This window comes from Tachyglossus aculeatus, chromosome 11 (assembly GCF_015852505.1).
Source record: "Tachyglossus aculeatus isolate mTacAcu1 chromosome 11, mTacAcu1.pri, whole genome shotgun sequence".
Classification (NCBI taxonomy): Eukaryota; Metazoa; Chordata; class Mammalia; order Monotremata; family Tachyglossidae; genus Tachyglossus; species Tachyglossus aculeatus.
Genome location: NC_052076.1, coordinates 7,849,700 through 7,867,718, shown reverse-complemented (window position 1 = coordinate 7,867,718; position 18,019 = coordinate 7,849,700). Strand labels below are relative to the sequence as shown.

Sequence of the window (18,019 nt, the reverse complement as noted above, 5' to 3'; positions counted from 1 at the left end):
TGCTGCTGCTACCGCTCACAGCCCAACAGTGCGGAGAGAATCCTCTGCAATCCTCTAGACCATAAGCCCGCTGTGGGCAGGGAAAGTGTCTCTTATATTGCTATATTGTACTCTCCCAGGAGCTTAGTACAGTGCTCAGTAAATATGATTGACTAACTGACCACCTGACTTTGAGGAAAGCTGAAGGCACTGGGATTGTTTGGCCTGTTGAAAGTTGAGGGAGGGTTTTCTAGTATTCCCCTGTTAGATTGTAAGTTCCTTGAGGGCAGGAATCCTGTTGCATTCAAGTAATACAGTGTTCTGCCCACAGTAGGCTCTTAATGTCATTGATGGTTTGATTGATTGGATGATGGGCTTCTGTTCTGAAGGCAATAGTGATGGCAACCAAATGGTGTCACCTGCCAATTAATTACTTAATTATGGTATTTATTAAGTGCTTACCGTGTGTCAAGCACTGTTCTAAGCCCTGGGGTAAATACAAGTAAATCAAGACAGACACAGTCCCTATTCCACATGGGACTCACAGTCCAAGGAGGGAGAACAGGAATCGAATCCCCATTTTACAATTAAGGAAACCGAGGCACAGGGAAGTTAAGTGATTTGCCCAAGGTCACACAGCAGGTAAGTGGCTGCTAGACTGTAAGCTCGTTGTGGGCAGGGAACGTGTCTATGAACTCTGTTGTATTGTACTCTCCCAAGCACTTTGTACAGTGCTCTCCACACAGTAATCACTCAGTAAATACAATTGAATGAATGAATGAATGCCAATGTTGAAGAGACGTTCCTGGGATAAGAACACAGGTCCTCTGACTCTCAGGCCCAAGCTCTTTCCATGAGGCCCCGCTGCTTCCAGAGGACAGAGCTAGAAGAAATAGTCTTAAATTTCTGCAAGGTTGTTTCAAAGCTTAGAAATCCTTGACTGTAAGTTTTGTAGGACACATGAATGTGTTCATGAGGGAAGTGGTGGCGTGGTTACTAAAAAAGACCTGTTTCAGGAAAGGCTAGTCGACAAGACAATCTAGAGGCAGGGAAATGGACCAGATGACCTCTGTTGATTCCCCTGTAGTCTGAGGAGACTAGGGCCTAGATCCTGGCCAGATTGACTAGTAAACAGAGGACTGGAAAGGCTGAGGATGAAGATGGGACAGAGATGGGCATCTTTCGTCCTTTCAAGAAAACAGCGGCAGATAGAGTTTGTCTTTGGAGACGCAGATATAAAACCTCCTAGGGCTACCAAGACAAGGACAGAGACCATCTGTAACTCAGAGGCCCCTGGACGCTTTCTGTTTACAGCCAAGCCATTCACGGTGAAGAACAGCTGCTTGGGTTTATGTATATGGCAGCCACTCTGCTTTCTTCGCCCATGAGGAAGAGTAAGCAGTGATCAATACCGATATCGGCTGGACTCTAGGTGGCTTGATGAAGGTGCTTTTGAAACACATCACAGAGACTGATTTTCTGTGATTTAGTGCCAGGAGTTATTACCTCGGCAGTAACGTGCTGTCTAATTTATTCCAAATTGTTTGCTGAAACCTATTAAGGTGTATTAGTACCATTTCAGAACCCAGTAGCAGCTAGACGGAGCTTCTCTTGTTAAAATTGACTGGCTGGTTTCCCTCTATTAGATCCGAGGGGCAGATACACTGGAGCCTGCTGGAGTCGCCTCCCAAGCCAGTGAAAATGAAAACAAATGAAGCACCTGTGCGTTTTGGACGATGAGAGCCTCCAAATTACTCGTAGGTTCATTTCTCTTGCTGCCTCCCTGATCTGATTATTCCATTACCTATGTGATAGGAAAGTGTCCTCCGAATAGCAGAGAGCTGCTGCTTCTTAGACGGAGCACTTGGAGCAGGGCTGAAGCCTAAGAGCTTTCCTGAGGGGAGAAAGGCCCTAATTTTTTTCAGATTTCCTCACAGGGGTTTACGTGAGTTAGGAAAGGAGCCCAGTAAAAATAATAACAGCTATAATAATAACAATAACAACAATAGTGATATTTATTAAACATTTACTATGACCTGAGCATTGATGTATAGGATAACAGTCAGACACAGTCCCTTTCCCATATGGGTCTCAATATCTAAGAGGTAGAGTGAGCAGGTAGTTTACTCCCATTTCAAAGATGAGGAAATTGAGGTCCAGAAAGGTTAAGCAATTTGCCTAAGGTCACACAGCAGACCAGTGACAGAGCCTGGAATTCGATCTCAGGTCTCCTGACTCCAGGGTCTAATGTTCTTTCAACAGGACTAAGCTGCCTTCTTCATCAATGATACTACTTCTTGAGCACCCAAACTGAGCTGGCTGGTCTGGGCTGAATGGATTTGGGAACTGTTGAGTGGTGTGACTTGGATGAAGGTAGGGGATAAGGACAAAGGCCAGAAGGGGTCATCAGGCCCAGAGAGCTCCCTGTTATTATCCACTGATGCATTGGACACATGGCCCCATCCCTTTATTTGGGACCATCAGCCAGAGAGACCACACAACAAAGCAAGGAGAAAGAATGACTAAGCTAGGCTCTAACCATGACCTTGAGTGTTTAAATAACTGTGGTATTTGTTAAGTGCCTTCTATGTGCCAGACTCGGTACTAAGTGCTGAGGTAAATACAAGCGAATCGGGTTGGACACAGTCCCTGTCCCAACTAAGGCTCACAATCTGAATCCCCATTTTCCAGACGAGGGAACTGAGGCCTAGAGAAATGAAGTGACTTGTCCAAGGTCACACAGCAGACAAGTGGCAGAGCAAGAATTAGAACCCAGGTCCTTCTGACTCCCAGACCTGAGCTCTATCCACTAGGCTTACTCCTTCTCTAAATCAATCTGCCTAAATTTAGGACAGATAGATTCTTCTACAACCCAGAACTGCTTTCTATCCCATTCATACATTCATTCAATTGTATTTAATGAGCGCTTACTGTGTGCAGAGCACTACAGCCAGTAGTGGCTGTGAAGTTTCCAGAATGGACCTGGGAATTGATCCAAGATGGTTTAGGTGTCACCTGCTTGGAGCCAGGGGGAGGGCCCAAGATGACCTCTTGAGAACCTTTCCAGCTCCGTGAATCAGTGATTCCATGAAGATCCTTCCCAGGCACCAGGGAGCCAAGGGGCTACTGATTGAATCCCAACTTTGAGTTTCCAGGCCCTGGGTTAGCCTCAACCTCATGTTTCTATTTCCTCTGCTTGTAGCAGCAGTGCGTGGAGGAAGGGAGCAGTCCTCTTTTTAAGCTAATACACTCTCAAGGAAACTCTGTGAACGGGACACCCTGTCTTCCAACTCAGTGACCTTGACAACGTTTCCATTTTGCACATGAATTTGTGTGTATCAGTTCCCAAGAGGAGGGAATGAGCCCTTCCCACTCTCCCTCCGTTCCTGTTTCTTATCTGGGGGAAAAATGAGGTCACTAAAAGAATGCAATATGGAACACACAAATACACACAAACACAAACACACACATCGCAAACCTCACACATAGACGAATGTCCCATTACATAATAATGCTTAGTAGCATACTTAGCAAATGCTAAGTGCTTAATATTACTCAAAATTTGTAAGTGCTTAAAAATACCACAATCATTCTGATTATCAAGAAGCATTTTTGACCCATCAACATCAAGGCTTTGTCACATGTCACTGTGACAGTTGCCCCCCAAGCAACATAGTCACTTGTGCAAGGAATTCCCATACAGATTGGCAGGGGAAACGACCACAGGGCCAGTGAGCAGTAGATTGAATAAAGCAGAGGTCCGTGGCTAATAATAATAATAATAAGTTGTATTTGTTAAACATTAACTACATAGCAAGCACTAACCAAACATTGGGGCAGATATAAGATGATCAGGTTGGACAGGTTTCCTGTCCTGACTGGGGCTCATAGTTTAAGGAGGAGGAAGAATAGACATTTAATCCTCATAACACAGATGAGAAAACTGAGGCACAGAGAAGTTAAGTGACTTGTCCAAGGTCTCACAGCAGGTAAGTGGTGGAACCAAGATTAGAACCCAGGTGCTTAGTCACCGAAGAGGAAGAGCTGGTAACTGAGAATCCACCAATTAGGGAAAAGAAACCGGTGATGTCACAAAGAGTCATGTCACCTCCCCAAGTTCTAGAATAGAATGAAGCATCCTGACTCCCCCAGTCAGCACTGACCTCTTCAGTCTTCCATTTTTTATGATGTCTGTTAAGCACTTACTATGTTCCAGGCACAGTACTAAGCTCTGTGGTAGATACAAGCTAATTAGGTTGGACACAGTCCATGTCCCTCATGGGGTTCACAGTATTAATCCCCATTTTAAAGATGAGGTAGCCAAGTCACAGAGGAGTGAAGTGAATTGAGCAAGGTCACACAGTAAAAAGTGGTGGAACTGGATTTAAAACTCAAGTCCCTTCTGACTACCAGGCATGTTCTCAAGCCCTAGGCTAAGTTGCTTCTCATTTCCAATTCCATGCTGTGTAGTCTTGTTAGGTAACAACACCAGCATTAAACATGTAAAATGGACAAACTGTTTGATAATTCATCATGAGAGGCAAACCTGAGTGTTTTCTCAAGCAATACAAATTGCTTTGGCTTCAACACAGCTCCTGTCGGCTTCAAGCACAGATAGCAAATAGCCTTCTTTAGGATTAATATCAGGAATTCATTTTAACAGCATTAATTTATGGTGTTTATTATCCCTTTTTACATCATGTAACATGACTTATTCAGAGAGCCAGCCCTTTGATGAGTGGTGTTTATTCATTCTAATAGTGACACTTGCCTAAGACCTTTAGGTTAATGGGATGAAGTCTGGAAAAGATGAGGTTTCTGAGCTGTTTGTCTGGTCATCTTTCAGCAGGGGCTTCTATCTTCTACGCTGCCCTAAAATTCCCGCAACCCTCAGGCCCAGCTGATGAAAGTGCTGATGGCGTTCCTGAATTTCCAGGCCAGTTTCCCCGGAGATCCTGGGATAAGGAAGTTCTACTTTGGTTATTATTAAGGAAGGATGGCAAGATTTTTTCCATCAGGCTGTCAGTAGTATTTATTGAGCATCTCAGGTGTACAGAGAACCTCTAAGTGTGTGGGAGAGTACAATTATAATTATAATAAATAATAATTAATAAATAGTATTAATATTATAACATTGCTGTCATTAATATTATTAATTATTATCATTAATAATAATGTTGGGATTTGTTAAGTGCCTACTATTTGCCAAGCACTGTTCTAAGAGCTGGGGTAGATACAAGGTAATCAGGTGTCCCACGTGGGGCTTACAGTCTTCATTCCCATTTTAAAGATGAGGTAACTGAGGCACAGAGCAGTTAAATGACTTACCCCAGGTCACACAGCTGATAAGTGGCAGAGCAGGGATTAGAACCCACGACCTCTGACTCCCAAACCCGTGCTCTTTCCACTAAGCCACGCTGCTATCTCTGCCTTCCAATGGGGGAGAGGGACCCAGAGTAATTTATGGCAAGAAGAAAGGAGAATGGAAAGATGAATAGGTGAATAAATAGTTGCTGAAGTAGCAGAACAATTAAGTTGATAGGTACAAAAGGGTTACAGGGGGTGGAGTAGTGAAGGGGCAGCTTTGGGGAGGATATAATCCGAAGCGAAGAAGATTAATCAGGGAAAGTCTCTTGGAGGAGGTGGGATTTCAGGAGGGCTTTGAAGATGAAGAAAGTTGAGGACTGGCCCATATCCTGCCTCTGTCTTGGAACTCTCTCCCCTTTATATCAGACAGACCATTTCTGTTCCCACCTTCAAAGCTTTATTGAAATCCTATCTCCTCCAAGAGGCTGTAAGATCTCTGTGGGCAGGGAATATGTCTATTATGTTGTTCTCTCCCAAGCACTTAGTACAGTGATCTTCACAGAATAATAATAAAGGCAATTGTTAAGCACTTACTATGAACCAAGCACTGGGGTAGACACAAGATAGGTTGGACACAGTCCCTGTCCCCTATGGGTTCACAGTTTAAGTGGGAGGGAGAACAGGCATTATATCCCCATTTACAGATGAGAAAACTGAGAAATTAAGTTACTTGCCCAAGGTGACACTGCAAGCAAGTGACAGAGCCAGGATTAGAAATCAGGTCCACTGACTCTTTGGCCTATGTTCTTTCAACTAGTTCTTGCTGCTTCCCATAAGTGCTCAACGAATGGTGTAGGGGATAGAGCATGGACCTGGTAATCAGAAGGTCATGAGTTCTAATGCCACCTCCATCGCTTGTCTGCTGTGTGACCTTGGGCAAGTCATTTCACTTCTCTGGACCTCAGTTACCTCATCTGTAAAGTGGTGACTGAGACCGTGAGCCCCGCGTGGAACAGGGACTGTGTCCAATTCCATTTGCTTGTATCTACTCCAGTGCTTAAAACAATGCCTGGCACATAGTAAGCACTTAATAAATCCCGTAATTATTATCACTATTGATCGATTGATGATTCCAGTATATTTCCTGTGCCTCAGAGAAACTGATCCCAGGCCAGAGCTCTCCAGGACTTCGGATCCAGAACTGTCTTCTCTGAGGACCCAGACGAAAACTGGGGCATTGGGTAACTACTACCAGGAGACCGTAGGACATGGGAGGATGACTTCAGATCCAGAACCGTCTTCTCTGAGGACCCAGATGAAAACTGGGGCATTGAGTAACTACTACCAGGATGCGTAGGAAATGGGAGGATTTGCTGAATTGGTTCTGATTCCTCTGGGGAAAACCCGGCTCTTTGGAGGGGTGCCAGTCCACCTGCCTCCTTGCTAAAATCATCCTTGAGGAGATTAACATCATCCTTGAGGAGATTAACATCGCTTATATCCTGATTTTTTCTCCAGCTCCCGTCTCCATGGAATTTTTGTTTCTCTGCCTCCTCCTTTTAGACTGTAAGTTCTTTAAAGGTAGGGACTGTACGTTTCACATCTCTTGGGCTCTCCCAAGCATTGGTGCAGAGTTTGACTCTCAGTAGGCACTCAAAAATTACCCCTGATTGATTGATTGAAAAATATACCAGCTAATGAGAAGCAGCATGGCCTAGTGGATAGAGCATGGGTCTGGGAGTGAGAAGGACCTGGGTTCTAATCCCGGCTCTGCCACCTGTCTGCTTTATGTCCTTGGGCAAATCACTTCTCTGGGCCTCGGTTACCTCATCTGTAAAATGGGGATTAAAACTATGAACCCCTTGTGGGACATGGACTGTGTCCAACCTGTACTCTCCCAGTGCTTAGAACAGTGCTTTGCACATAGTAAATGCTTAATAAATGCCATCATTATTATTATTACTACAATTCAGCCTGCACTCTTCACTCCTCTAATGCTACCCACTCACTTTACCTCGATCTCATCTATCTCGCCACTGACCTCTCGCCCATGTCCTGACTCTGGCCCCCCTCTTCAAAGCCTTACTGAAGGCACACCTCCTCCAAGAGGTCTTCCCTAACTAAGCACTCTTTTCTTTTTCTTCCACTCCCTTCTGTGTCATCCTGACTTGCTGTCTTTATTCCTCCCCCCTCACAGCCCCACAACACTTATGTACATGTCCGTAGTTTTATTTATATTAATGTCTGTCTCCCCCTCTAGACTGTAAGCTCATTGTGAGCAGGGAATGTGTCTATTATATTGTTATACTGTACTCTTCCAAACACTTGGTACAGTGCTCTGCACACAGTAAACACTCAATAAATACGAATAAGGGATTGACTGATCGATGAGCTTGTATCTACCCTGGTGCTCAGTACAGTTCCTGAAACATAGTAAGCGCTTAACAAATACCATAAAAAAATACCAAGACCAAGGATTCAAATGAACTTGCTTTACATCAATTTGTTTGACGAATGGTCCCCCGTCTCATCTCCTTCATGAGATTAAAAACTCATCAAGGGCAGGGTCAGTTTATACTTTGTGGTACTAGGGTGCCCACTGCCAGTCTGAACAAACAACATTCCTCCCTGTCAATGACTCCCCTGGGGTCTTTGCACGAACAAAATGAAGCAAACACAGACAGGGCAGCGCTTTGTCTAAGCATTTAGAGGGGCATTTGGAAAACACTTTGGGTCTCACTTTTTCCTTCTCTCTTTGAAATTGCTGAACCTGAGGCAGGCTGGGAAAAAAAAGAATTAGGTCGGATCCAGTGGCTCACCAGATTACTAAACACCCTGTCTCTGTTGAATACAATTGTGAGCCTGTGAAAGGTTTTATAAATGGACGGTGTATAAAGCAATTCGAAATCTGATTTTGCTGCAGAAGCCTGATTTTAACAGATTTGTAACCATTCCCAACCTTTTAACATTGCCCGTGTGAGTCAAGAGATTTTTGTCTAGTAACTAAATTGACTCCACAGCTTGCTTACCGTCCCCTTGAGGAAACTCTCCCTGACACACTGCTTTAGAAAAAAACAAAACAAAACAAAAAAAACCCTTCCCCCACCCCAACCCCCTTCTCCCCGGAATGGAGAAGCTTTTTCACAAAGGCAGAATGCATTTCAGAATCCGGTCATTTTGGCCCTAAATGTAGCATTTCTTGGCAGCAGACATTTGTGTTTAATCCTAATGCTAATATTTAGAAATGGAGCCGCAGATTTAAAACAGTCATTTCCACCTGCCAGAGATTCCCGGGATTTCAGTACCAGTCAATCAATAACAGGCTTCAGGGCTGCTTTTCAGGAGGAACCCTGTCTCAACGGCAGAATCCGACTGGAAATGATTTTATAATGAAGAGCTGAGAGTTCTGCCTCAGTGAAATAGGACAGAGAAACATAAGGGATATTGCAAAGGATTTTTCAGATCTGGACATGTATTGTGGAAATGTATCCTTGCCTTACCTATGAGTTAAAAATCTGGTGCCAAAGTCTTAATAAAGTTAGTAAGCGGACAGGCATGGCATTTGGAAAGCAGTATTTTCAACGAACAGAGAGCCCTGGCTTCTGACACCATAAAGCAAGGAATGAGTTGCTCCTTTTCCCCACTGGTGCAAAATATTACCAAACAGAGCAAATCTGGCCTTGAAATGGCAGACTGAGAAAGCCTGAGAGAGACTGGCAGAGAGAAACAGAGGAGGTAAGACAGGGATGATAGACAAAGGCTGAGGGGGCCCCAGGCCCCGCGTTGATCAGGGAGTTGGTGCACAAGAGAAGAATCAGCAGAAAACAAGGCCAGAAGAGGGAAATATAAGTTTCCAGCAGTTTTAGCTAAGCAGATAGAATAGCTCTTTCCTAAACTCTAAAGTTCCTATTTTAGAATGCATTAGACTGTGAGCCTGTTGTTGGGTAGGGACCATCTCTAAATGTTGCTGACTTGTACTTCCCAAGTGATTAGTACAGTGCTCTGCACACAGTAAGCGCTCAATAAATGCAATTGAATGAATGAATGAATGATCCATCAATCAATCAGCCATGGCCTAGTGGAAAGAACGTGGGCCTAGGAGTTAGAGGACTTGGGTTCTAAACCCAGCTCTGCCACTCTGCTGTGTGGCCTTGAGTACATCACTTAACTTCTCTGTGCCACTGTTTCCTCATCTTCAAAATGTGGATTAAGACTGTGAGCCTTATGTGGGACAGGGACTGTGTCCAACCCAATTATCATCTAGGCAGTTAGCTCACCCTGGACAGGGAGCGCGTCTGCTAACTCTGTTGTATTCTCCCAAGCACACAGTACAGTGGTCTGCACACAGTAAGCGGCCAATAAATAACATTGATTGATTATCCTATATCTACCCCAGTGCTTAGTACAGTGCCTGGCACAAAGTAAGCGGTTAACAAATACCATTAAAAAAATCAATCGCTTGTATTCAGAGCTTGGGAGTCCAATAGAGTTAGTAGTCACTATCTCTGCCCTCAAGGAGCTTACAGTGTAGCAGGAGATTTAAGAAGACATATGAGTAGGTATCAGTGTCCACATAAATGCCTGTCTTATCAATCGATTGAGAGGAGGAGAATGAGGTAGTTTAGAACTGTACTCTGCCTACAGTAAATGTTCAAAATATACAGTTGATTAATTGAATGAATGGTCTTCATTGTGACCAGTTCAAATTAATGTCAGGGTGCTCAGGCCGAGACACATGTGGGCCGGGGACTTTCTCTCTAGGTTGCGAGCTCGTTGTGCATTGGGAAAGTGTCAGTTAGTCAGTCAGTCAGTCGTATTTATTGAGCACTTACTGTGTGCGGAGTACTGTACTAAAAGCTAGGGAGAGGACAATATTACAATGCAACAGGCACATTCCCTGTCCACAACAAGCTTACTGTCTAGAGGGGGAGACAGACATGACAAGAAATAAATAAATGACAGATATGTACATAAGTGCTGTGAGGTTGGGATGGGGGATGAATAAAGGCAGCAGTTCAGGGCAACACAGAAGGGAGTGGAAGAAGAAAGGAGGGCTTAGTCTGGGAAGGCCTCTTGGAGGAGATGTGATTTCAATAAGGCTTTGAAGGTGGGAAGAGTATTGTCTATTGGATATGAAGAGGGAGGGTATTCCAGGCCTGAGGCAGGACATGGGTGAGAGACAGGTGGTGAGATAGATGCATCTCTCAATTCTCTCGTACTGTACTCTACCAAGCTCTGCACACAGTAAGTGCTCAATAAACACCACTGATGGTGTGTCTGATCTGATTGTCTTTGATCAACCCCATCGCTTAGTATGGTGCATATTAATAATGATGGTGGTATTTATTAAACGCTTTCTATGTGCCAAGCACTATACTAAACATGGGGGGTAGATACAAGATACTCAAGTCCCACATGTGGCTCACAGTCTAAGTAGGAGGGAGGACAGAGATTGAATCCCTATTTTACAGTTGAGGAAACTGAAGCCCAGAGAATAATAATAATGATAATGATGGCATTTATTAAGCGCTTACTATGTGCCAAGCACTGTTCTAAGCACTGGGGAGGTTACAAGGTGATCAGGTTGTCCCACAGGGGGCTCACAGTATTAATCCCCATTTTACAGTTGAGGTAACTGAGGCACAGAGAGTTAAGTGACTTGCCCGAAGTCACACAGCTAACAAGTGGCAGAGCCGGGATTTGAACCCATTACCTCTGACTCCAAAGCCCGGGCTCTTTCCACTGGGCCACACTGACCTGCTCAGGATCATACAACAGACAAGTGATGGAGCCAGAACTAGAACCCAGGTCCTCTGACTCCAAGGCCTGTGCTCTTTCCACTGCATCATGCTGCTTAGCACTTTATAAATAGTAGTAGTAGTAGTAGTAGTAGTAGTAGTAGTAGTAGTAGTAGTAGTAGTAGTAGTAGTAGTAGTAGTAGTGGCAGTAGTAGTAGTAGTTGGAGAAGCAGCATGGCTCAGTGGAAGGAGCACGGGCTTTGGAGTCAGAGGTCATGGGTTCGAATCCCAACTCTGCCACATGTCTGCTGTGTGACCTTGGGCAAGTCACTTCACTTCCCCACCCCCCCAGCACTTAGAATAGTGCTCTGCAGATAGTAAGTGCTTAACAAATGCCATCATTATTAGTAGTAGTAGTAGCAATAGTGGCATGCTTTGGGGATCTAAGCAAAGCATTAGCATGACATGCTAAGCTTTCCTTGAAGGAAACTGTCCAAATTTAGTTGATGGTGTGGGTGGTAGTGGTATCTATTGAGCATCCCCTTAGTACTATGCACTGTACTAAGTGCTTAGGAAAGTACAACAGAAAGCCAAAGACATGTTCCTTGCCGATCAATAGCTTACACTCTCTCGGGGGAGACAGACATAGAACATTTGTGAATAGAGTAATCAGAGTAAGTAATTGAATGTACTTATATTTACAAGAGTTTTGAAGAAAAATGTATGTCAGGTTTTCTGAATCTGCATGGTGAAAGAATGGGTGGAGAAGAGACTAAAACACAGGGAAGCACCCTGGGTTCTAATCCTGGCTCCACCACTTGTCTGCTGTGTGACCTTAAACAAGTTACTTAACTTCTCTGGGCCTCGGTTTACTCCTCTGAAAACTGGGGATTCAATACATGTTCTCCCTGCTACTTAGGCTCTGAGCCCTGTGTGGGATAGGGGCGACGTCTGACCTGATTATTTTTACTACAGTGCCTTGTGTATAGTCAGTACTTCACAAACCAATTATTAGTAGTAAACATATCTTTTTATTTTTTATAAAAGGGAAATCATGTTGATCAAAGATCCAAGATATTCAAAGATTTCCCAAATCCAGAGCCTGACTAGAAACTGTTCTATTTTTCATTTTTCAAAGAGACTTTCTGATTTTTAAAACTGTGGATGACAGATTCATTCAAATGGAAATCACTGATGCTATTTGATTGAAAAATAATAGTTCCATTAAAGTTCCACTTGAAAATTTCTAAACAAACCAGAATGAACCATAGAAGAGAAAGAAGTTGTCCACATGAAAAATATTCATTTGTGTGTCTTGTCTAAATATTATCAGATACATTCTCATAAAATTGCATTAAATCAACAGCTACCTCTAATAATCATCCTCAGCCTTTGTGTAGGAATGCAGATTTAAGTGTATATTCAATTATTTACTCTGATTCCATCAACCACATATATTTTATGCCTTTCTCGTCCATTAGAGAGTAAGCTCCATGTAAGCAAGTAATGTGTACTTTAATGTGTACTGGTGTACTTTCCCAAGCACTCTGAACAGTGTATTAAACACATTGCTCAATAGGCAACTATATTGCTACTGTGACTAACTTCAAGATTGATTCATTAGAAGCAATTGGGTTGATTCTGTGCTAATTTCAATAGATGGTATCTCATGAAACACCTAATTTTCCTCCTTAGCATCCTTTAAAATGGTTCATTTTCCCCAGGTATGACAGTTCTTGCCTCTGCTATGGAAGAAATTTGGGAGGTTCAGTGAAGCTATCTCCAAAGCATTTCTTGTTCTCTTATTAGATATCTATCCCAGCACCTACAGGCTCCTTGCAAAATCCAACAGGAGATAAATGAAAGTGAGTGTTGACATTTCTTGAATGAATTCTTCTATCTAAACAGTCTGATTACTGAACACCCAAACATCAGAGGAGTCCTTTTATCAGCCTCACATGTCAAACCCACACAACAGAATCTCCAACTCTTTCATCTGTCTCTGCTCATGTATACCCAAGCGCGCATTTGTTTGTAAAGAAAGAAAATAAATGAAGGGCTAAGGAGTGCTCCATAAATTGTACCCCACATTGCAGGTCCACATAGATGAATAAGTTCTCTGGCCTGAGCTTTGCAATCCCCTCCCACTGTATTGCTGATCCTTGCTAGTAGAGTTTTGCAGTATCTGGTAAATTTGGGAGTCTGTCAGTATCCGTGCCACTTCAGGAAAGCAAAGTGACCTAATGGGAGCACAGGGCTGGATGACAGAAGACCTGGGTTCTAATACTGGCTGTGTCACTTTCCTGTTGTGTGAACATGGGCAAGTCACTTAACTTCCCTGTGCCTCATTTTGCTCAACTGTAAAGTAGGGATTCAATACCTGTTCTCCCTCCCACTTAGATTGGGATAAAGTCCCTTCTTCCTCTCCCTCTTAGATGGTGAGCCCTGTAGGGGACAAAGATCATGTCTGACCTGATTATCTTTCACCTACTACAGTGCTTGGCACAGAATACGTGCATAATAAATACTACAGTTTAAGTTATTATTCAAAATGTTCCCCCTGCAGTTTTGCCACCATGAACTTCAGCCTCCCTGCTTAGGTGAGGCAGGGCCTGTGGCCTGCCAATCCAAGCAGACCAAGGACTGTAAACTCATTCATTCATTCATTCATTTCTATTTATTAAGCACTTATTGTGTGCAGAGCATTGTACTAAATGCTTGGGAGCACAACATGATAAACAAACAGACACACTCCCTGCCCACAATGAGCTTACGGTGCAGGGGGGAGACAGACATTAATCTAAATAAATAAATTATAAATTTATTGCAGATTACAGACCTCCTGTCCAGATCCAGCAGGGTCCAGTCCTGACTTTCATCACGGACTCTCCCCTAAGATCTCCCACTAGACTCCTGCCCCAAAGAGTGTCCAAGAGGAGCTCTTGCAGAAATCAGAGGGCTCTTGAAGAAGAGAGGGGTTGAGTTATGAGAGAGGAGTCAGTCAGTCAGTCAGTGGTATTTATTGAGCACTTACTGTGTACAGACCACTCTACTATGCCCTTGGGAGAATACAGTATAACTAATAACAGACATATTCCTTGCCCAAAGTGAGTTTACAGTGTGCTACTGTAACAGAGAGACAAACATTAATATAGGGGAAGTAAGCAAGAGACAGCAGAAGAAAGAGAAGTCATGGGGGTTGCCATGTGGTCTGGAGGAAAGAGCACAGGCCTGGGAATCAGATGACCCAGGTTCTAATCCTGACTCTGCCACCTGACTGGGCAAATCACTTAACTTCTTTGGGCCTTGGTTTCCCCATCTGTAAAATGGGAGAAGATATCTGTTCTCCCTGTCATATGGACTGTGAGCCCGGGGGAAGACATGGATTTTGTCTAACCTGATTATTTTGTAACCTAGTTCAGCGTCTGGCACATAGTAAGTGCTTAACAAATACCAGAAAAAAAGGAAACAGCATAGCAGAGGCACCATTCCAGCCAACCTCTCTGGAGGCCAGGATGAGATTCTGGACGTGTCCTGGGGTAAGTGTGACTCTGGGAAGCAAGAGATCACCTTTCAGTTGAGGGGCAGTGAGGCATCTTCCAAGCTCTGTTTCCAGCTCCTGTGGTGAGCCAAAAGCAGTCTTGGCCCTCTGCCCCTTCCATTACTTGGGTGGCTGAAGAGGCATCATTGTCAACTGGACTAATTTGAGCTTAATATAAATTTTGCATCTGAAGGGCTGATCATCCCAAGAGCGCCAGCAGAGGAATTAAATGATCTCTGGCATGAAATCCCCTGAATATCTGAGAATATTTTCTATAAGACTCCATCATGAAGGCTCCTTTTGGCTGTAAACCTGATCTTCTCTACCCCAGCATTCTGGGCCTTCAAGTCTGGACTATCCCCGGGAAGAAGTCTAGCTAAGGAAAACTTGGATCAGTCCACTGAATGACTCCAGCATCCAGTTTTCCCTTGGTGTAGCCTGGATCAGCAAGGGAGTTTTAAGATTAGCTCCAATAGGAAGGCAGCGTGGTCTAATGGAAAGACCAGAACTTAAACCCAGCTCTGCCTCTGACCTCCTCTAATGGTACAAGTCGCTCAACCCCTGATATGCCTCAGTTTCCTAATCTGTAAAATGTTGACAAGGTACCTGGCCTTCCTAGAATGATCTCTTATTTGGACGAGGTTATTTCGATATTTATAAAGCCCCAAGACACAAGTGACACTGTGATTGCCTTCTGTAAGCAGACAATCACATGGGGAAGCAGCATGGCCTAGTGGATAAAGCACAGGCCTGGGAGTCAGAAGGACCTGGGTTCTAATCCAGTCCCACCGTTGTCAGCTGTGTGACCTTGGGTAAGTCACTTAAATTCTCTGTGCCTCAGATACCTCATCTGTAAAACGAGGACTAAAGTGTGAGTCCCATGAGGGACAGGGACTGTGTCCAACCTGATTTGCTTTCCACCCAGTGCTTAGTACAGGACCTGACACATAGTAAGCACTTAACAAATACACTATTATTATTATTATTATTCCATAAAGGCTCTTGAAATACATATGCAAGATGCACATTGAGGTGAATGCCGATCTGAAGAGTAATACACTTTGTGTTTTGCAGGAGATAAAACCCTATTGCACTAAGTTGACTACCCCAAGGTATCCACCTGAAATCTGATTAGAGTAAACCAAGGCAGGAAAATTTTTTTTTTTCTCATTAGATTGTCAGAGTTTCAAAATCTGTTCTCAAAGTGTTGTAAAGAGTATGGCATTACAGATTGATGCACTGAATACATTTCCACAGTTCTTGATGCATTTCATAAAAGGTCCATTTCAAAAGTGCGCTGTATTATAGGTGAACACTCGCAGTAAATAATCTTGTTACAGAAACCTAAGCAATTTTTACAAGGCGTATTTCTGGCTGACTGAACAATTTATTCTCCAGATGTCACATTGTATTTTTCCAATATAAAATGAAACAGCTTTCTCCCCTACCCTGGCTCCCCCTGTCCCCCTTTTTTAAGGTCAACTGCTGGGCTTTGTTTTAGCCAGGAACAAAGACGCCTCCTTACACAAGCTAATCTGGTGTTTAAGTCCATTACTGTGAAATTAGCACCTCACCTGGGGATGCTGAGCAAGGCTACTTTCTTCTAATTTCGTTTGGGCCAGGGATCCCAGACCCTGGGATAGGCATTCCTCAGTTCCCAGAGCCAGAGTTCATCTTCCCCGCTCCTTGGATCTGTGGATGGAAGGAGAAAGAGGAAGAGAGGGTGGGAGGAAGGAAGATGGAGAGAAAGATCAGAGCCTAGTGGATAGAGCATGGGCATGGAAGTCAGAAGGACCTGAGTTCTAATCTCAGCTCCGATATTTTTGTCTGCTGTGTGACCTTGGGCAAGTCATTTTACTTCTCTGTGCCTCAGTTCCCTCATCTGTAAAATGGGGATTAAGACTGTGAGTCCCATGTGGGACATGGACTATGTCCAACCTGATTATCTTGCATCTACCCTCTAGACGGTGACAGGCAGTATGTCCGTTTGTTGTTATATTGTACTCTCTCAAGTGCTTAGTACAGTGCTTTGTACACAGTATGCATTCAATAAATATGATTGAACCTACCCAGTGCTTAGTACAGTGCCTGGCACCTGGTAAGCACTTATCAAACACCATAAAAAAGGGAGTCAGGAATCAATCACCCTATTGTATTTATTGAGCTCCTACTGAGTGCACAATACTGTACACACACACACAGATATAGAGCCGTCCTTCATATTAGATCAATCAATCAATCAATGGTTTCTAACTGTTTTATCTCTCCGAGCAGACCTTCTGATTTCTGATGAAGGGGCCATCGAAGGGATTAGGAGTGTCACCAGTAGCCCATCTCATATGATTAACACACAGCACAGGTCTAAGGCCTTAAAGAACTTAATCTGAGCTGAAAAGAAGTTCTGGGGAAATCTAGGTCAGAGTGTCAAACAAAGCAATCAATCAATCAATGGTATTTATTGAGCACTAACTGTGTGTAGAATGCTGTACAAGCACATGGGAGAATACTGCACACTAGAGCTTCCAGTCTAGTGGGGAGAGAAAATCTGAAAAACAAAACTTTCTGTTCTAGGGATCAAGTTCCCTTGGCAACTGATGCCCACTGCCAAGACAATGAGTGCAAAGCACTGTGCGAAGCACTGTTGGAAAACAACCTAAACAAGATGTACTTTTCCTACCTTTCAGGAGCTATCGATGTAATGGGAGAGGCAAACAAATAAGACACAAAGTGCTTTCCATGATGATCGTTTAAAATATCTTTGTACAAGGTTGACCTTTAGTTTGGATGATGCTAACACCTTCTATTTACACACAGTGCATTGCTCCACAACTTTCCCCACCCCACCCCCATTCCTATCTCTGTATAGGTCACACTCAGCATGCGCACACTCTCTCTCTCTCTCTCTCTCTCTCTCTCTCTCTCTCTCTCTCTCTCTCTCTCTCTCGCTCTCTCTCTCTCTCTCTCTCTCTCTCCCTCCCTCCCTCTCCCCCCACCCCCACCACCCATCTCCTAACCTGAATAGTTAGTTTCTTTGCAGGGAAAGTAAGTAAGCGCAGCAGAAATTCTTCCAGCAACAAGGTTAGTCCCCGGTGGAGCGGGGGCTGCAGTGAAATGCTGCTTCCATGTGACGATCTGTGTTTTGTAGCCTCCTCCCATTCCTCTGGAGGTTCACATGGATCCATGCTGACTTTGAAATCCTTACTGGGAAGTCCTAGAAAGAGCGGGAGGGGGAGGAAGAGGATCTAAGTGGCTGGCTATTGCAAAGAGATTTCATCAGAACCATATTGTGGTTTGGGCAACAGGTCTCCAAGAACACCAGGGAAGTCAGGCAGCTTTGTTCTTCTGGTAGGGGTGGTTTCTCAGTTCATCTCCACTACATCATCAACAGAAGCAGTTGCAGCGGCAGAATACATCAGGCGCAGGGCTGGGAGGCCCAAGCATCCAGTAAAATAAC

The 18,019-nt window shown here is 43.9% G+C and overlaps 1 long non-coding RNA gene across 1 annotated transcript in view; it reads right to left on the bottom strand.

The window, feature by feature from the left end:
* LOC119934982 overlaps positions 1–17,665 on the bottom strand; it is a 47,757-nt gene extending 30,092 nt beyond the window's left edge. Inside the window, exons 1-2 of the long non-coding RNA XR_005453054.1 lie at positions 17,580–17,665; positions 16,140–16,257 (exon numbers count right to left, since the gene is read on the bottom strand). This is a non-coding gene — a long non-coding RNA (uncharacterized LOC119934982). The remainder of the gene's footprint in view (positions 1–16,139; positions 16,258–17,579) is intronic.
* Positions 17,666–18,019: the final 354 nt, after the last annotated feature.